This window comes from Rhinolophus ferrumequinum, chromosome X (assembly GCF_004115265.2).
Source record: "Rhinolophus ferrumequinum isolate MPI-CBG mRhiFer1 chromosome X, mRhiFer1_v1.p, whole genome shotgun sequence".
Taxonomy (NCBI): Eukaryota; Metazoa; Chordata; class Mammalia; order Chiroptera; family Rhinolophidae; genus Rhinolophus; species Rhinolophus ferrumequinum.
The window spans coordinates 56,640,110-56,661,707 of record NC_046284.1 but is presented as its reverse complement, the minus strand read 5'-3'; positions in this window follow the sequence as shown (position 1 = coordinate 56,661,707).

Below are 21,598 nucleotides of genomic sequence, written 5' to 3'. Positions count from 1 at the left end.
ATCACGATGTGAAGTTATTTCAGTTCCTTAAAGCAGATTTTCAGGTTTGAAGATGGTAGTACTTTAAAACTTATTCTTCAAAGTTCTTCCATCTGTTAGATTAAAAAAAAAATCAAGATTAAAGAAAGATAACCTATGAATGGGACTATATCAAACTTAAAAGCTTCTGCACAGCAAAAGAAACCATCAACAAAATAAAGAGGCAACCAACTGGATGGGAGAAGATTTTTGGAAACAGCGTCTCTGATAAGGAGCTAATATCCAAAATATACAAGGAACTCACACAACTCAACAACAATAAAGCAAACAATCCAATTGAAAAATGGGTAGAGGACCTGAAGAGACATTGCTCCAAAGAGTACACAAAAATGGCAAATAGACATATGAAAAAACACTCAACATCACTAATCATCAGAGAAATGCAAATAAAAACCACAATGAGATATCACCTCACCACAGTTAGAATGGCTATCATCAACAAGACAAATAGTAAGAAGTGTTGGAGAAGCTGTGGAGAAAAAGGAACCCTCATACACTGTTGGTGGGAATACAGATTTGTGCAGCCACTATGGAAGGCAGTGTGGAGGTTCCTCAAAAAATTACGAATAGAATTACCGTATTCTACGAATTCTATTCTACGAATAGAATTACCCAGCAACCCCTCTCCTGGGTATCTACCCAAAAAATCTGAAAACATTTATACATAAAGACACGTGTGCTCCAATGTTCATCGTAGCTTTATTTACGGTGGCCAAGACATGGAAACAATCAAAATGTCCTTCGATAGACGAATGGATAAAGAAGTTGTGGTATATCTACACAATGGAATACTATTTGGCGGTAAAAAAAGATGAAACAGTACCATTTGTGACAACATGGATGGATCTTGAGATTATAATGCTAAGCGAAATAAGTCAGACAGAAAAAGTAGAGAACCATACGATTTCACTGATATGTGGTATATAAAACTGAAAACAACAACAAAAAAGAATAGACAAACAAATAAAGGAACAAAAACTCATAGACATAGACAATAGTTTAGGGGTTAACAGAGGGTAAGGGATGAGGGGGGTTCTAGAAGAGTGTAAATGGGGTCTAATATATGGTGATGGAAAGAGAACTGACTCTGGGTGGTGAACACACAATGTGAGATATAGATAATATATTACAGAATTGTACACCTGAAATCTATGTAACTTTACTAACAATTGCCACCCCAATAAATTTTAATTTAAGAAAAAGAAAAAGAACCTGAAAGAACTAGCATTTTCTTGCCAAGATCATTTGAGATTTTTTTTTTTTAATTAAAAATAATAAAACTGTTTTCTTCTGTTTCACAGTCTGCTTATTTTGATACAACAACATTTTGTGTTTTGGAATCATTTACTTAAAAATAGACATAAAGTCACTTTGAAAAACAATAGCTTTTTCTGACACTTTCCAATTTAGTTACGTTTTCTGTAATACCGATGAATGAGAACAAATAAAATGATCAAGGAGCAAGATGCCTGTTTTGCCTCAAATATAACTGACTCTCAAGCTGAGGCTTCAGGTAAGTTGGACATGGAGTTTAGCCTTTTAAACCCCAAATAAAACTCATCTTCAACTTTTTTTTTTGGCATTCATTTTGGCTTTCCTTTCTCTGCCTCTCTCCAGAAAAACAAAACAAACAAATAAAAACACTTTACTACTGGGTACTTAGGCCTAGAAAACATTGAACCATTAATCCCTGTTTCCCCTTCACTGAAGTTACTAAAATTACCTATGTAAAATAAAGGCTTTACTTTTGTTAAAAAATAAAGAATGTTTATGTAAACAATTATTATTTTCATGATCTTACCATTTAACTCTGCAATACTTGCTTTTTCTTGTATAGTAGTTGCCACTTTCTACATGGTGGATACGTTCCAAGACCTTCAGAGGATGCCTGAAATTGTGGATAGTACTGAACCCTATATATACTGTTTTTTTCCTTTGCATACATACCTATGATAAAGTTTAATTTATAAATTAGGCACAGTAAGAGATTAACAACATAACTAATAATAAAATAGAACAATTATAACAATATACTGTAAGAAAAGTTATATGAATCTGCTCTCTCTCTCTCTTTCTCTCTCTCTCTCTCTCTCTCTCTCTCTCTCTCTCTCTCTCTCTCTCACTCTCTTATTGTACTGTACTCACCTTTTCACTTAAAGGAAGCACTTTACAGCTTCTCTTTGGCATATCCAAATTGCCAGCATCACTACTCTCAGGCTTTGGGACCATTAAGTAAAATAAGGGTAACTTGAACACAAGCACTACAATACAGTGACAGTCGATCTGATAACCAAGATGGTATGGGGGTTAAAAAAAATTAATACCTTTCCTCCCACCTTCTAAGTTCTTCTAGCTGGGCTAATAATCAAATTAACAGAGACAGACTAACAAGAGAAAATAAAAATTTTAATGCATGCACATGGGGAATTCACATAAGCATGAAAATTCCAAAGACAGGAAATATTGGGTATATATGACATTTATGGAGAAAAGGAGAGAGAGGAGGAATGGGGTACTAGATTTCAGAAGTGAGAATGGGCAATTTACAGGTAGTTGAATAAGAGGGGTACACACATGGCAGGAACATTTTTGCTGGGCAACTCAGACAGTGGGTGGGGGTATAACTAGCTAACAGGCTTGGAATCTTCCTGACTAAAGCTAAGGTGAAAATTCTTAAGGTGATTTAGGAAGGCTCCCTTCCTAATGCAGGATTTTCTGTCTGAATCTCTTGGGCAGGAAAGGTGGTGAGGTTCAAAGGTTTTTTTTCTGAGTTTAGTTTCTTAATAAACAATTTAAAATCAATAACCCAAGAAGCAGCTTCAGGGTGGCGAAATTATGGTTCCTTTCAATGGCTACTAAGTGACTAACTGGTGGGGAACACATACAGCATGGATGCGCTGGATAAAGGGATGATTCATGTCACGGGTGAGACAGAGTGGGATGGTGTGATATTTTATCACACTACAAAGAACGGTGTGCAATTTAAAACTTATGAATTGTTTATTTCTAGAATTTTCTGTTTAATATTTTTGGGATACAGTTGACCGCAGGTAACTGAAACTGCTGTTAAGGAGGCATTATTGTATTTGCCTTTCATCTGTCTATCACATTGTTTCTCATCCTTGCTACGTCATGTACTCATTTAGTTCTCTCCCTTTATCCTACCATCTGGCTAATTCAGCAGCAAGTTTATGAAAGCACATTTTCTTGAGTCACAAATAAACAAATGGCTTGCAAATAGGTAGATGTTTGGGGCTTGGTTATGGGTGGGGCATTGGGTACAGTTAACGTATAAACAAAATATAGATATGAATAAGAAAGGGCAAAGAGAAATAGGCAGCATCCATTAATTTTCTTCAAGGAGTTTACCTTGTAACTGGGTACATGAGTATATGAGCAAAACAAAAGATGTGGCACTGCATAGGATGTCTGACAATTAAGTTCGCAAACTTATCCTAGAAAAAGTGCTATAGATCAGACGTTATCAAAATAGCGGTGTGAGGTGAGCCTCTCTAAATCTCCCCTGGAATTTACAACTAATTGAACAACTATAACTCCACAAAGGACTCCCTGCACAGCAGACAGGCAAGACTAAGAGGCCCACTACTGAATTCACCTAAAGGTGAGTGAATCGTGTGAGCTGGGGAGGAGGGAAGGGAGAAGTGCGGAGACAGAGCCGTGCGGGCGCAGGACGCAGACCTAGCTCAGTGCTCCGAGCTCGCTGCATCCTGGAACTACTGCAGCTGCGGGAGAGGGAAGAACTCGGACTGTTAGGGCTCCGTTTATGGCCCACAGGCCTGAGGGGACAGCATACAACACGGCTAAATCCAACGTTCATGGCAGAGACCTCGGAGAAAAGACTGAGGGAAGAAGGCTGAAAACGGTGGTTAAGCCCTCACTGCCAAGCAGAGAACGGAAGTCTTAGGCACTGAGACAAGCCGCGACCTCCCTACCCTCCCAGAGCTCGCTCAGCCCCCACCTGCCTGGTGCTACAAGCAGAACAGTAGCAGTGTCAGATCAAAAGAACAGAATATTTGCTGTTCTGAGAACTGTGGACTACAGACAGATTCGCAGCCCAACTGTGACCCAAGTGAACTATTAACAGAAGAGAAGGCTGTCTCCAAGGGAATCCCCCCCATTGTGTGAGAAGATGGAATAATGCAGAGAAAACATAGCACTACCGTGTGAGAGAGAAAAAAAGGCTACAGTCAGGCAGAAAATAAAACATTCTACCCACAAGTACTGGAAAACAAAAGAAAGACCTCTTCCTACCTACCTGTTACAGAAGCCACCCCTGTAGATGTCTAGGAAGAGAAATAATAAATCAGTAATTGCCATAGAATAACCAAGGTAACAAGACAGCTCAGAAAGAAAGTGAAAAGTCTCCAGAAAAGGAACTTAAAAATATGGAAATATGTGACTTAAATGACAGAGAATTCAAGATTGCAGTTCTGAAAAAACTCAACGAGATGCAAGAAAACACAGAAAGACGGTTTAATGAACTCAGAAACACAATCAAAGAACAACATGAGCATTTTACCAAAGAGATTAAATTTTAAAAAAGAACCAAATAGAATTACTGGAGATTAAGAACTCAATAGAAGAAATTAAGAATGAAATAACCAGCTTAGGTAATAGAGTTCACCAGATGGAGGAAAGAATCAGTGACATCGAAGACAGAAACCTGGAAATTACACAAATGGAAGAAGAAAGAGACTTGAGACTTAAAAAAAATGAAAGAACTCTACAAGAACGTTCTGACTCCATCAGAAAGAGCAATGTAAGAATAATGGGCATACCAGAAGGAGAAGAAAGAGAGATGGGAACAGAGAATATATTCAAACAAATTGTCGATGAGAACATCCCAAACTTGTGGAAAGAACTGGATCCTCGAATTCAAGAAGCAAATAGAACACCTAATTACCTCAATCCCAACAGGCTTTCTCCAAGGCACATTGTATTGAAGCTGTCTATAATCAACGACAGAGAAAGAATCCTCAAGGCAGCCAGGGAAAGGAAGACAGTAACCTACAAAGGAAAGCCCATTAGATTATCATCAGATTTTTCAGCAGAAACTCTACAAGCCAGGAGGGAGTGGAACCAAATATTCAAACTATTGAAAGAGAGAAATTATGAGCCAAGAATAATATATCCAGCAAAGACATCCTTTAGATATGAAAGGAGGAATAAAGACCTTTCCAGACATACAGAAGCTGAGGGAATTTTCTAATACACGACCTGCACTACAAGAAATACTAAAGGAGGCTATTCGAGCACCATCAACAGGGACAATTTGTGGCAACCAAAACATAAAAAGGGGGAGAGTAAAGGCCTGAGCCGGAATATGGGAATAGAGAAAGTATGCGTGCTGAAGAAAATGGAATATTCTAAATATCAAACTTTCTTTTACATAAACTTAAGGATAACCACTCAAAAAAAATTCAGAATTGAAATATATACTGTAAGAAAAGAAGAAACAAAAGTCCTGGCCCAGATGGCTTCACTAGTGAATTGTACCAAACCTTCAAAGAAGATCTAATATCAATCCTGCTCAAACTCTTCCAAAAAATTGAAGAAGAGACAGTACTCTCTAACTCGTTTTATGAGGCCAACGTTACCCTGATACCAAAACCTGGTAAGGACAACACAAAAAAAGAAAAATACAGACCAATATCTCTGATCAATACAGATGCAAAAATCCTAAACAAAATTCTAGCAAATCGAATGCAACAATTCATTAAAAAAGATTATTCGTCACGACCAAGTGGGGTTCATCCCCGGGGCACAAGGATAGTTCAACATCTGCAAATACATCAATGTGATACATCACACACAAAAAATAAAGGGCAAAAATCATATGATTATGTCAATTGATGCAGAAAAACCATTTGACAAGATACAACATCCATTTATGATTTAAACACTTAATAAAATAGGTATAGAAGGAAAATACCTTAACATAATAAAGGCCGTATATTTCAAACCCTCAGCTAATCTCATAATTAATGGTGAAAAACTGAAGCCCTTTGCTCTACGTTCAGGAAAATGACAGGGCTGTCCCCTATCACCTCTGCTTTTCAACATAGTATTGGAAGTCCTTGCCAGAGCAATCAGGCAAGAGAAAGAAATTAAAGGCATCCACATTGGGAATGAAGAAGTTAAATTGTCACTCTTTGCAGATGGCATGATGCTATATATAGAAAACCCTAAAGACTCCACCAAAAAGCTCTTATAAACAACCAACGAATACAGTAAAGTTGCCGGCTACAAAATCAACATACAAAAGTCCATTGCATTCCTATATACTAACAATGAAATCTCAGAAAAAGAAATACAAAACACAATTCCTTTTGCATTTGCAGCAAAAAGAATAAAATACCTAGGAATAAACTTAGCCAAGGATGTGAAAGACCTATATGCTGAAAACTATAAGACATTTTTAAAAGAAATTGAAGAAGACACAAAGAAATGGAAAGAGATTCCATGCTCATGGATTGGAAGAATCAACATAGTTAAAATGACCATATTTCCCAAAGCAATATACAGATTTAATGCAATCTCCATCCAAATCCCAATGGCATTTTTAAAAGAAATAGAACAAAATATCATCAGATTTGTTTGGAACCACAAAAGACTGCGAATAGCCAAAACAATCTTAAGAAAAATGAACAGTACTGGAGGTATCACACTCCCTGACTTTAGCTTATACTACAGGGCTACAATAATCAAAACAGCATGGTATTGGCAGAAAAACAGACACATAGACCAATGGAATAGAATTGAGAACCCAGAAATAAAGCCACATAAATATGGACAGACAATTTTTGACAAAGAAGCAAAAAATATACAATGGAGAAAAGACAGCCTCTTCAATAAATGGTGCTGGAAGAATTGGACAGTCTGGTGCAAAAGAATGAAACTGGACTGCTATCTGTCACCATGTACCAAAATTAATTCAAAATGGATCAAAGACTTAAGCATAAGACCTGACACAATAAACTGCATAGAAGAAAACATAGGTACTAAACTTATGGACCTTGGGTTCAAAGAGTATTTTATGAATTTGACTCCAAAGGCAACGGAAGTAAAAACTAAAATAAACGAATGGGACTATATGAAACTTAAAAGCTTCTGCACAGCAAAAGAAACCATCGACGAAATCAAGACGCAACCAACTCAATGGGAGAAGGTTTTTGCAAACAGTACCTCCGAAAAGGGGCTAATATCCAAAATATACAAGGAACTCATGAAACTCAACAACAATAAAACAAACAACCCAACTGGAAAATGGGCAGATGGCCTGAAGAGACATTTCTCCAAAGAGGACATACAAATGGCAAATAGACATATGAAAAATGGTCAACATCACTAATCATCAGAGAAATGCAAATAAAAACCACAATGAGATATCACCTCACCCCAGTCAGAATGGCTGTCATCAACAAGTAGCAAGTGTTGGAGAGGCTGTGGAGAAAAAGGAACCCTCATACACTGTTGGTGGGAAGGCAGACTGGTGTAGCCGCTATGGATGGCAGTGTGGAAGTTCCTCAAAAAATTACGAATAGATTACCATTGACCCAGCAATCCCTCTCCTGGGTATCTACCCAAAAAATCTGAAAACATTTATCCATAAAGACATGTGTGCTCCAATGTTCATTGCAGCTTTGTTTTCGTTGGCCAAAACATGGAAACAACCAAAATGTCCTTCAACAGATGAATGGATAAAGAAGTTGTGGTATATGTACACGATAGAATATTATTCAGCGGTTAAGAAAAGATGATATAGGAACATTTGTGACAACATGGATGGATCTTGAGAGTATAATGCTAAGCGAAATAAGTCAGACAGAAAAAGCAGAGAACCATATGATTTCACTGATATGTGGTATATAAACCCAAAAGAATAAAAGAACAAGACAAACAAATATACTCATAGACATAGACAATAACTCATAGACATAGACAAAAATCTCATAGACATAGACAATAGTTTAGTGGTTACCAGAGGGTAAGGGGTTGGGGGGTGGGAGATGAGGGTAAGGGGGGTCAAATATATGGTGATGGAAGGAGAACTGACCCTGGGTGGTGAACACACAATGGGATTTACAGAAGATGTAATACAGAATTGTACACCTGAAATCTATGTAATATACTAACAATTGTCACCCCAATGCAAAAAAAAAAATAAAATTAAAAAAATAAAGAAAAAGTGCTACATACCTCATTGCTGAATATCACTATGGTCACCTTTGAAGTATTCCCATAGGGAAGCTATGCACTGACACCAGCATCTAGTCCACTCTTCAAAGCAATTTTGGAACTCTTTTTCTGGAATGGCCATCAGAGCTGTTGTTGTATTACTCTGGATGTCCTGAATGTCATCAAAATGTCTTCCTTTTAACATTTCCTTTATCTTCAGGTAAAGAAAGAAGTCATTGGGGGCCATATCAGGTGAGTAGGGAGGGTGTTCCAATCCAGTTATTTATTTACTGGCTAAAAGTTCCCTCAAAGATAGTGCCATGTGAGCTGGTGCATTGCTGTGATGCAAGAACAGTGAATTGTTGGCGAAAAGTTCAGATCGTTTTCATCTAACTTTTTCACACAGCCTTTTCAGCACTTCCAAATGATAAACTTGGTGAACTGTCCCGTTAGTACAAATTCACAATGAATAATCCTTCTGGTATCAAAAAAGTTTAGCAACATCGTTGGAACAAGTTCGTGAACTTAATTATCAGACCTCATACAGCATCCAGATGGAATCTAGGCAGCGTAGAAGTGATTCCAGTGCAAGAAAGCCCAATTATTAGTCGTTTTATAAATCTAAATACAATAGATTTATGGTAAATAAGGGGGAAAGCTTACAATCTTGTGTTATTTTTCCTTGAATCCTGCTATTAGATTTCTTAGGGTCAGCAAAAAGGGGCAGAAAATGAGGTTAGTTTATTTGCTTCGATCGGTGCTCTCATAGAGGCAGTGCTATTAAACTTCCTGTGGTGGGCCACGTAAGGTATCAGTAAGCTACCTGTAGGACACTGCATACCAATTCACACCCAATGTTGGCTGTGGCTGCCTCAAGGACTTGAGGGCAGATCCAAGGAAAGTCTGTTTGATTCACCGCTGCCCACAGCTGACACAGAGGACTTTAAAATACATAGAAAAGAGTAAACATGCTTGAGATATCCACCTCTTCTTCTACATGGGTCCTGATTCTCTCAGATATTCCCAGAACAGACTGACAGAGGGTTCAGTATAATCTCCCACAGGATCTCCCCTACTTTGGTAGCCATGTGGATCCTGGAGAAGACCTTCTGGTGGTGGCAGTGACCTGATCTTTGGTTTCTCCTACCTGATTTCCTAAGGTTCTGTTGCTGCTCTAGATTTTTGCAGATAAGCTCATAAACCAGCAATGAAGTGGCTGATGCACAATATTGAAAGTGAAGATGGCAGCAAGGAAAACAGAGAATCAGTGAAGGATATGCGTTGTACTCTGCAAAGGCTAATCCCCACCAGCATATTTCTCAATGTTACTTCTGCAAATGCTGTGGACCCAAAGACTGAAGGACTTTGCCTGCTGTGTAATGAAAAGTCAAAGATGCAAATGTCATGGTTTCACTTTCAGAACATTGTGCTGGATGGATGCTAAGAAATCATGATCAAGGCCTAGTAATACATCTCTCAGTTTACTCTATGAATCAGCATTCCATGTGAACCTACACATAAGTTCTAGTGCAAAAGACCACAGACCAATGATTCTACACTATTTATTCTAAATCCACAGGGGACTAGCTGAAGATATAAAGACTAAAATAAGAGTGGCTTGATTTTCCACCCACAATAGAGTATTAGCAAAAATATTACCCACAATCCTAATCCAACCCACTTTTCTGAGAGTCTTTCAAGGTCGAACAACTCTGCCCTAAGTCATGGCCATTATCTAGAGGCTCCTGCTCCAGATCATCCAGGTTTAAGTAGACGCCAAAAGCAAAATGTCCTGAGTCTTTCTGATAAAGCAAAACTTTCTTTTAGTTCAGCTGAGTCACATTTTCCCCATCTGCATTGTTATAGCTAGGTAAGGAAAAGCTCACTGGGCTCCCGAAAGTCACTGGTCTGTTGAGATGCACTAACCCTTGATGAATGCTCACTCCTCACTTGAACTGACTTTCTGTTGGCCTGTGAGCAGCTGTAATTTCTTAGTTCATACTTCTTTCGAATCTCCTCATTCAAATAACTTATGTCTGGACTTTAGACAATAAAGCAAAAGTGGTTAATTGGGACACACTGGAGGAAGGATACTACCTGTCTGGTATCCTGTTCACTTCAAGGAAGCATTAATTCTGCTGTTTTAATTAATCAACTCGCAACAAATTTCTCAAATGCCAACTATGTACTTATATTGAGCAGAAACCTTAGAATAACCTGTTAATACTAACTAGCATATTCAGTACCTGGGATACCCTTAATTCTAGCAAATTCCTAATATAAATTTTAAATAACGAACCATAATTTTTGCTTGTAATAAAAACACATTTATTCTTTGATAATACATTGGTTCTTATATGATTTTAACTTTTTAGCAATTAGAACCATTTCATTACAGTTACTGATTTCTGTCATAGTGTAATGAAATGATATGAATTTAAGACAATGAAACATTTATGAATAAATTCTCACTCATTAATTGAACAAATATTTATTAATCTACTATATGCCAGAAACTTTTTCAATAAGGTACTACGAATATAGTATTTCCTGCCTGTTTAAGCTTTCAGGCAATTGGGGAATAATGAAAAGTAAACAGACAGTTGCAACATAATAAAGGTCATGAAGGCTCTATAGTACATGGGGTGGATCTCTCACCAACCCTCGAGATAGTCAGAGATGACTTCCTGCAGAATCTAAATGATATCAAAACTGAGAACTAAAGAATGATTAGGAGATATTGGAATTAGGAGGAATATTCTGCTGTATTCTGCTGCAAACAGTAGTGTGCTAGAGGAATTTTGCAAGTCAATTATTAAGCCACTTGTAGCTTGAAACAGGCCACAGTAGTGTTACAGATACCAGAACCCGAAAGAATCCAAGAGGCACTCAGAGAGTCAGGAAGGTCAGCTTTATTACGACGGCGGGCTCGTGCTTCCAATCTTTGACCCAGACTTGATCTCCTGGGATAAAGGGGTGTACTGGGGCCTCGAGAGAAATGGGGGCCCTTTCCAGAATGTAAGCACGTACATCTGTGAGGACCTTGCCTAGTGCTGCCATCTGGTTTTGGAGGCTGGAGAACCCCAGGTGGCGAATGTCACCAGGGAGGCTGGTTAGCAGGCAAGGGGGCCTCCCGAACATAATTTTGAAGGGAGAGAACCCAGATTTGCCAGGGGTGCAGTGCGCCCTAAGGATGGCTAGTGGTAGAAGGTCCACCCACCCTACGGAGGTCTCCTGGTGGAGTTTAGCTAATGTCTCCTTGAGGGTACAGTTCATGAGTTCAACTTTCCCTGAGCTTTGTGGTCGGTATGCTGTATGGAGTCTCCAGTTGATGCCCATGGCCGTGGTTACCGTCTGGAGGAGTTCTACTATGACAGCTGGCCCATTGTCACTCTGGATAGAACGTGGAATCCCGTAGCAGGGGATAATCTCCCTGAGGAGGACCTTGGCTACTTCGTGGCTCTTCTCAGTCCGAATGGGGAAGGCTTCGACCCACCCGGAGTAGGTACAGAGAAGGATCAGCAAGTATTTAGTACCGCGGCAATTTGTCACGTCAGTGAAGTCGATTTCAAGATCCTCAAAAGGTGGGGTACCGCTTCTCTAAATCCCGGGGATGGGGCTAGGGCTGGACTTTGGATTGTTCTTTGCACAGTGAGGCAGCATTCTCCAATGGACTTGCAAAGAGCTGACAGCTGGCTAATGTAGAGGTTTTTGGCTAGAAGGCCTTCGAGAGCAGTTTTTCCTAAGTGGCTTAACTTGTGATATTCAGCGGTTATTTGAGGACCTAGCAAGGCTGGGATGAAGAGTCTTCCATTGGGCAGTTGCCACCACCCTTGTGGCAATCTGGTGGCCCCTTCTGACTTTGCCCATCTGAGTTCTTTGGTGTACTGCGGGAGGGACGTGGTGGTAGTGGCAGTGACCCAGAGTAGTTCACTAGGGCTTCCCATCGCCGCTGATTTGGCCATGGTGTCAGCGAGCCTGTTCCCAACTGTTGAGGGCTCGCTGCCTCTCTGGTGGCCCCGACAATGGATAACTGCAACCTGCTGGGGAAGCCAAATGGCTTGTAGGAGCTTAAGGATTTCCTGTTTATTTTTAATAGTTTTTCCCTCCGCGGTCAGAAGGCCTCTTTCTTTGCATATTGCCCCATGGATATGGACCGTTGCAAAGGCATACCGAGAGTCAGTGTAGATGTTGACTTATCAGTCCTCGGATAGAGTAAGAGCTCTTATTAGTGCCCATAGTTCTGCCCGTTGGGCCGACCATCCCAATGGAAGTGCCCCTGCCTCGAGTACCTCATCTGTGGTAGTTACCGCATACCCCACGTGACGTTTTCCGTCCCTCAGGAAGCTGTTGCCGTCAGTATATAGAGTAAGGTCCAGGTTAGGGTGTGGGCTTTCCCGGAGGTCGGGTCTGGTGGCGTAGACCTTGTTAATAACTTCTATACAGTCATGTTCTGGATCCCCTTCCTCGGTTGGCAGGAAAGTGGCTGGGTTCAGGGTGCACACAGTTTCTAACGAGATCCGAGGGTTTTCCAGGAGTAGCCCTTGATACTGAGTCAGCTGTGCTTTTGACAGCCATCGGGGTCCTTGACTGTTCATTAAGGTGGTGACCAAATGGGGTACTTTAACTATGAGTCTCTGGCCTAAGGTGAGCTTATCTGCTTCTTTGATGAGAACCATAGTGGCTGCTAGGGCCCGCAGGCCTGGTGGCCAACCCGCTGCTATTGGGTCTAGTTTCTTTGAGAGGTAGGCGATGGAATGGAGCCATGGTCCAACTGTTTGGGCCAGCAGTCCTAAGGCTACTTTGTCTCTTTCATGGACAAATAAATGGAATGGCATCTCAGCATCATGTAACCCGAGGGCTGGGGCCTGTCCAAGTGAGCTCTTGAGCTGCTGGAAGGCGTGTTCTTGATCTTCTGTCCACAGCATGGGGGCCTTTTCTTAAACAGTTAGAGCCTCATATAAGGGCTGGGCTATTGCCGAAAAGCCAGGAATCCAGATCCGGCAGAAGCCGGCAGCCCCGAGGAACTCACGGAGCGCTCTCCGGTTGGTGGGCCGAGGGAGGGAGGTGATGACTTTCTTCAGCTCCGTGCTGAGGGCCCGCTGTCTTTTGGAGATGACACAGACCAAGTATTCTACTTGTTTTCTGCAGAGCTGGGCTTTCTTCCAGAAGACTCTATACCCCGTCTCGGCTAAGTGGGACAGGTGTGCCCGCATCGTGGTTTGGCTCTCGGTTTCGGTGGCACAGGTTAAGAGCAGTTCATCCACATATTGCAATAGAGTGCAGCAGTATTCTTCTCGAGGGAAGGTGGCTAAATCTAAGGCTAGTGCTTCCCCAAAGAGGGTTGGGGAGTTTTTGAAGCCCTGTGGGAGCCGAGTTCATGTCAGCTGGGGCTGCCGGCCGGTATCAGGTTCAGTCCATTCAAAGGTGAACAGTGATTGGCTCTGAGGCTCCAACCTAACGCAGAAGAATGCATCTTTCAGGTCCAGGCAGGTGAACCGTCCGGCCTCCAGGGGCAGCTGACTGAGGAGAGTATATGGATTTGGGACTACGGGTTGTAGGGAGACTGTGGCTTGGTTTACCACCCTTAAATCTTGTACTGGCTGGTATTCTCCATTAGGTTTCCTTACCGGCAGGAGGGGCGTATTCCATGGTGACTGGCACTCTACGAGTATCCCTGCTGCTCTGAGATGGGTAAGGTGTTCTTGAATCCCTGCCCGAGCTTCCCTGGAAATGGGGTACTGGCGTAGCTGTTGGGGTTGAGCTCCAGGTCTCAGTTCCACCAAAACTGGGGCCTTATGTTTTACTAGCCCAGGTGGGTTATCTTCAGCTCAGACCTCCGGGAAATCGGCCCTGTAGGCTTCTGGGTTCTGTTCTACACTGCCGGTCCTGTAAAGCCTCCATTGTTCTTCCCTCAGGGTGGTGATAGATGGAATAAGTCCCTCAGACGGGGGCTGCAGTGACATGGTGGCTTGGTCTGATGGTTCGAAGGAGATTTGCGTCCCTAACTTGGTAAGGAGGCCGCATCCCAGGAGCAGGATTGGGCAGTCTGGTAAGTAGAGGAACTCGGGCAACACAGTGTTGTCCTCCTAATTTACAAGTCCGAGCCTGGCAGAACAGTCGACTCTTAGCTTGATCCCTGGTGGCTCCTATTATGGTGACTCTGCGGTCTCCGAGCGGTGCCACCGGCATGGTGACTATCAACTGTTCTGCTCCGGTATCTACCATAAAAGTCATTGTTTGGCCCCCTACATCTAAGTCAACCATGGGCTCGTGGGGGCCGAGTTCGAATGAGCCAGATCCTCTTCAGTCCGACTCGATTCCCGCTAATCCTATGAAGTCAGGCTCCAGACTGGTTGGGTTGGGACCACCAGGAAGCCGAGGCTGGAAGCGGAGTGTCTGGAAGCTGCGAGGCCGCACTAGCCGTTGGCCGTGGTGCATAGGGAGGTGGCGGCGGCTCTTCATTGGGGTCTCCCTGGTAAATGATCTCAGTCTTGTCTTTCTGGGTGCAGCCTCGTGGTTCCGTGCAACGAGAACCCTGGACTGTCCCTTACTATTGGAGCAGAACCATACCCAAGGAGGAGGGATTCGGGCTATTTCCAACCGCGAGTCAATGTAAGGGAACTGGTCTGGATGTCCTGGGGTCCCGGTGACAACTATGTAGCCTCGGCAAATCGTGGGGAGGTCAAGAGTGACTTCTGAGGGCCATCCCACATCAAAACCTTGCCATTCCAGTTCACATAAAGTGCAGAGATGTCCGGGTGTCATTCTGACCCTGTAGTTGCCTCCGAAACCCTTCCTGAAATTCTTTAACATGCAATCTAGAACTCTGGGCTTCCCATGACTCCCTCCCATGTTGTTTGGTGTCACGTAGACAAGGGAAGGGTCTCAATCAGGCGACCGCCTGGCTGTGTCCCTCGCGGGAACTTTGGGTACGTCTTGGCTAAGGTGTGCCCGTATAAGCCCCGGGTTCGGTCGCACTCCAAGAGTGCGAATCACCATTATGCCGTGCGACGCTACCACAGAAGGCAGGTTGGGGCTCACTTGGGCTCCGTAGCAGACAGGCCAGTGGATCCACACAGAGTCCTGTTCGGGACCAAGCACACACACACTCATTCAGGGAGGAAAGACGCCCTCCCCCAGAATGGCCCTAACTAGAGTCCGAAGCAGGACTCAGCAGGAGGTGATCAGGCTCCCCTTCTGCCCTTAGGCAGGCCTAACTGGGTCCGGGCCCTGGGGTCTTACCATGTCCGATGTCTTGGTTGAGTGTCCGTCCTTTCTTTCTCCGGGGGTCCGGCAGGGAACCACGTGCCGGAGCCGGCGGGAGGTCGCGGGTCCCGAGCCTGCCGACCGACATCAGCAGGGCGCGCCTAGCCCAGTCTTGGCTCTCCTGCCACCCTACGGTCCGCTCTCGCCCAAACTGGTGGCTCAAGGGGCAAGCGCGGTTGGGTTTCCCAGGCAGGGAACCAAGAATGTTACGGATGCCAGGACCGGAAAGAACCCAAGCGGCACCAGAGAGTCAGGAAGGTCAGCTTTATTATGCCGGAGGGTTCAGCAGGATCTTTCCGAAAATACTGATCCCCTAGCAAGGTTTTGAGCAGGTTTTTATGGGTTGGGGACTTCCTGGAGTTGGGGAAGGGGCAGGTGTTGTCTGGTGATTGGCTCGGGGTGTGGCTTGGAGGGGGTTTATGTGGAAGTGGGCTGGGACTTAGGCTGGGGACCTCTCTCTCTGCTCAGGCCTCCATTTTAGGTCAGTTCCACGTGGCAGGGAACCCTTTTAGGTCAGTTTCCCCGACAGTAGGAACATATACTGCAAAAATCAGGAAATGCTACAAATCAGGGCCTTCCCCTCCTATGCCCTCACCCCCACACCCCAGCTAATTTACTAGCACTCCATTAGAATTGAGTGAAAGCATAGTAAATTAAGGAACTGAAAGTGGTCTGCATTGCTGGAGAGGTAAAAAATAAGGTTGTTAAAGTAAGAGCCAAGTCTTGAAGGACCTTATAATCCATAAGGAATTTGGAATTTGTCAGGATGAGGAAGGGAAAGAAATGAAGAGTTTTTAAAGAGAGAAAGTCTTTATTCTGTTTGAATTTTTAAATGCAAAGTGTGACAGTACTATGGAGAACATTCTAGACAAATACAATGTGTACTTTCTCAGAAACAAGATGAAGGACATCAAGTGATTTGAAAAATACAGAAAAGGCTTTCTCAACATGACAAGAGTACATTTGGGAAAGATTTCCTCCCATGGCATATTGTGATAGTGTGTGCTCTAACAGATGAGAAAGGAAGGTAAAATAGATTGTGGCAACTGTTTCATCTGCTATCACCTGTAGGACAACGCCATAAATAGAAGCTATGTGTTGCATTTGTAGGAGAACAGAATTTGTCACCTGATAAAAGTGGGCTGGCATTTTAAGATTCTTAACCATAGAGCTGGGAGAACTAAGGGTGGAGCTGGGCCCTTTGTTGGCTCCCTGGTCTTCACTTCCTGTTGAACTCTGTGGTAACTTCTGGGGGAGGGATGCTAATAAAGGGAGAAGCCATGTTGGGGCTTGTTTCCTTTTTTCCAAGTGGGCAGCCGGCGGATAGTCTGGCCACGAGTGTGCTTGCATTCCTTGGTGGCTCCATATCGTTTTCTTTTCCCAAATAAACTGTTTTCTTTCGGTGGATTACCTGGAGAATTATTTGGCCAGTTGACACACCCCAAAACATATCTTAGTCATAAGGATTATTTTAAACTGGTTATTTTTAATAAACAGCTGACCTGGGAAAAGCTCTGAAAACCAAGGAGAAGTTCCCCTTTATAACAGATAATTACATTTGTGAAGGAAATCTCCATTTGTAAGGGTGTTTCTCTAGCTGTCTCAGGAAGAGGAAGGATGACTTTGTCTCTATAAACGCTTAACAATGGAGGTGACCAAGAGGTAAATCTGCATAATGACCTTACCCTTGTTTGTTTAAGTGCTTTTCCTGGTAACCTCCCTTGACTGAATTTCCCCACCTGACAACATCTTCTATCTTTAGCTGGGGGTGGTACTTAAGGTGGTGGCTTTAGCCATTTTGAAGAGTTACTCAGTTTTCCTGTGTATCTCTCATGTATACAGGAGGTATACATGATACTAAAGTTTCATTTGTTTTTCTCCTGTCAATCTGTCTTTTATTACAGGGATTTCTTAGCCAAGAACCTATAAGAGTAGAGGGAAGATTATTTTCTTACTCCCCTACACCTTGACTCTAATGTCAATTTGAGCATTGAGGTCAGAGAAAAAGCCAACCAACACATTATTCATTGACCTTGTGGACAAGAAAAAAAAGGGGGACTCTAATAAAACTGACAAATCCAGTAACAGTAATGGAAAGAAACTTCACAGGATAATCTGATATTAAATCCCTAACTGGGCAGGTTGTGGTGGGTAGTCACACCCAAGGCATATAACTTTTTTTTTTTTTTTTAATAGTGAAAGGTTTATCTTTGCCTTAAGTATGTACTGTCCATTGTTCTTGTGCATCTAGGTTAATACACCTTTGAAATTCCAGTGTAATCCTCTTTTCCAAACTCTTGAAAAGTGTAACCACCCTCAAGAGAGCACATAATCTTGTTAACTACCCTGTACCTTACTTTTTCCCACCTTCATGTAATCTTCCCTACATTCCCTCCTTAATTCCAAATGTATAAAAGAAACTGCAAAACTGTCATTCTTGGGTACATTTGAGATTTTACTTCCTGGCAATTGTCAGTTTGGCTCAAATAAATTCTTATAAAAATTCTCTAGGCTTGGACATTTCTTACATTGACAACCTACAGTGACTATAATTCATTAACTGTGATATAATTCACTAACTATTACAATTAACTGGCAAACATACCTACAAAGCTAATTTGGGGGGGCCTTTACTGGTGGTATTTGCCAATGAAATTTGATATCATGTTTATATGTCACAAGCAATGTGAATTGTTTCACTGTATATATTTATGATTATGATTTACTGTGTTTATGATTCAGTAGCTTTCCTAGATGAAAAATGAAAGTGTAAGTGGTTTTACAACAGACTCTTAACATTTACAAATTTAACATGTCCATGGTCTAGAGTCATTTAAAATTTTGCGAAAGCCCAAATATGAAATACACATATTGCTGGGCTAGTTTCTGTGTTGGAATCAGTCATTTACCTAATGAATGAGCCTACTCAACAGCCCACATCTGCATTTCAATAAGGCCTTGCTGTTGGTCACTTTGCCACTGACAGACTTAACAGAAGAATTGAATAAATTGGAGGGCATCATATGCTTGGCTGAGAAGTCTCAACATTTTAAAGATATCAATGCTCTAAAAAAGGAATCTATAAATTCCCAAGGAATTTTTTTCAAACTAGATATGCTGACTCAAAACAATATATGGAGAAATAAATGTGTAAGAAGAGGAAGGGAAATTCTAAAAAAGAGGATGAATGAGGGGAGCCTAGTGTTTCCAGATACTACCACATATTATATAGTTATGGTAATTATAGAATGAGATACACGTAAATCTCAAGAGACAGATTAATGAAACAGAATAGAGAAGCCAGAAATAGACCCAAGTACATATGGAAATTTAGTACACAATAAGGTGACATTGCAAATTGTAGATCAAAAAAAAAAAAAAAAATTAAACATTAAAGTGAAGCCATAAAATTACTAGGAGAAAGTATGGTATAGTTTTAGCAATAATCTTGGTACAGGGAAGGACTTTGAAAACATGACACAGAATGTAGAAACCATAGGAAATGAAACATACAAATTTGAATGGATACAATAAAATTTTCCTACAATATAAGGCATCAAAAACAAAGTATAAAGCAAAAAAATATATGCTGGCAATGAAACATTTGTGACATATGAAAAGGAGTTTTTTAGTAATATATAAAGAATGAATCAATAGAAAAAGGAACAACAATCCAATGGAAAATAAGCAAAGATCATAAAAACAGACTTCACAGAAAAGGAATAAAAATGTCTTTTAAAAATATGAAAATATACTCAACTTCACTCATTACAAATAAATGCAAATTTAAACTTCAAAGAGATAGAAATTTTCACCTTCAGATTGGCATAGTAATAATGTCTGACACTCATATATTTGGTATGAGGGTAAATTGTTATGAAGTTTTAAAGGGCAATTTGACAATTTATATCTAAATTTCAAATGCACATATCTTTTCACCCAGCAATTCTACTTTGAAGAGTTTATTCCTCATGCATATTTATACATATGTACACTAAAGTATTTATTGTATCATTATTTGCCATAGCAAAACATTTGAAACAAACTAAATGTTTATTAGTCGAAAATTGTTTAATAAGTTATTGTGTGGCCATATAATGGGACACTATGACACTATCATTAAAAAGCGAAGCATATCTGTCAAAACTGAATAGGAGACTCTCCAAGATATAGTATTAAAAGGATAGAAGGATATGGAATTAAAGGGTTAAAGGAGTATAGAATAGTATGTATAGTATGTTACTATCATGTGAAAGACACACCTGAGCAGAAATATAAAAGCAGATATATGTATAAAACATATTTGGAAGGACACAAGAAAGGAGTGAGTAAAAGATCAGTTATGTAAAGGACAGATTTTATTTTGTTTATTTGTATAAAATATATACCTGTTATAGCATTTTTTTGGAGGGGTCAAATTCAGATAGGGCTGGAATCAATGACAGGAAGATTATGGGAAGGTTTTAGGGAGTGCTTCAGTAAATGCAAAATGTGTTCATTGAGTGAGAGATGCAACTTAAAAGTTGAAAAGACTTTCAATATAGTATATTTCATCATCTTCATTCATGAAATATCTATTAGATGGCAGTGTATTATTAGTCAGTGTTCTCTAGAGAAACAGAACTAGTAGGATACATACTGATATACAGAAAGAGATTTATTATGAGGGATTGGCTCACATAATATGGAGGCTGAGAAGTCTCATATCACCTGCCAGCTGGAGGCCCAGGAAAGCCAAGAGTGTAGTTCCAGTCCAACCCCAAAGGCCTGAGGACCAGGGGAGTCAGTGGTGTAAGTCCCAATCAGAGTATGAAGGCCCAAGAACCAAGGCCAAAGGTTTAAGTCCTGGTTTACACCGCAAGGTCTGACAACCAGAAGCTGATTTCTGAGGCAGGAGATGGATGTGCCAGCTTAAGCAAAAGAGCAAATTCTCTCTTCCTCTGCCATTTTTGATCTATTCAGACCCTCAGATTATTGGATGATGCCCACCATCACTGGTGAGGGTGATCTTCTCAGCCTACAGATTCAAATGTTAATTAATCTCTTCTGGAGACACTCTCAGAAATATATCCAGAAACAATTTTTTACCATCAATCTGGGCATTCCTTAGCCCAGTCAAGCTGACACATAAAATGAACCATCACAGGTAGGAATCATCATTATTTATAACTATCACTATGAGCGCCTTCTGTGAGAGCTAGGACCATTTCCTGTCTTAATTTCCACTGAATTCATTGAGATGATCACAATGCCTAGCTCACAGGAAGCACTCAATAAATATCTATGGAATGAATATATGAAAATTAAGTTACAGTTATGGTTATGATATGACATAATATGTACATTTTCTTTTAAAGGCACAATTTTTGTTTTTAGTTTTGTAGATAACTTTACTCATATTGTGCTGTCATTACATGTACAGTTGACTCTTGAACAACACAAGGGTGAGGGGAGCCACCTCCTATCCCCTGCACAGTTGAAAATCCACGTAGAACTTTTAACTCCCCCAAAACTTTACTAATAACCTATTGTTTGACCAGAAGCATTATCAATAACATAGTCAATTAACACATGTTTTGTATGTTATAAATATTATATATTGTATTCTCACAATAAAGTAAGCTAGAGAAAAAAAATGTTATTAAGAAAATCATAAGGAAAATACATTTCCAGTGCTGTACATATTTATTGAAAAACTCCATGTGTAAGAGGACTTGTGCAATTCAAATCCGTATTGTTCAAGGGTCAATTGTATATGGTCAGTTTCTTTTTTTCAGTTCCCCTTACTGCTGTTAATAAAGGAAAATGTCATGATATTCATAAATCTTGCTATTTGTGCTAATCCTAATATGGATACCTTTTGGCAGACAAGGCTGTACTATAGTGCTTACCAAAGATGGTACAGAGACCACCTGAGATGCTTGTTTAAAATGCAGATTGCTAGGCTCCACGCCCACAGATTCTGATTTCATAGATCTGCATTGATGTTTTAGCATACTTAAAAATCTTCTCAGCAAAGTTTAATGGCCATTAAAATTGGGAAGCCGTCAGTTTTCAATTTTTTTTTTCCTTAGGGACCTTATGGAAAAGA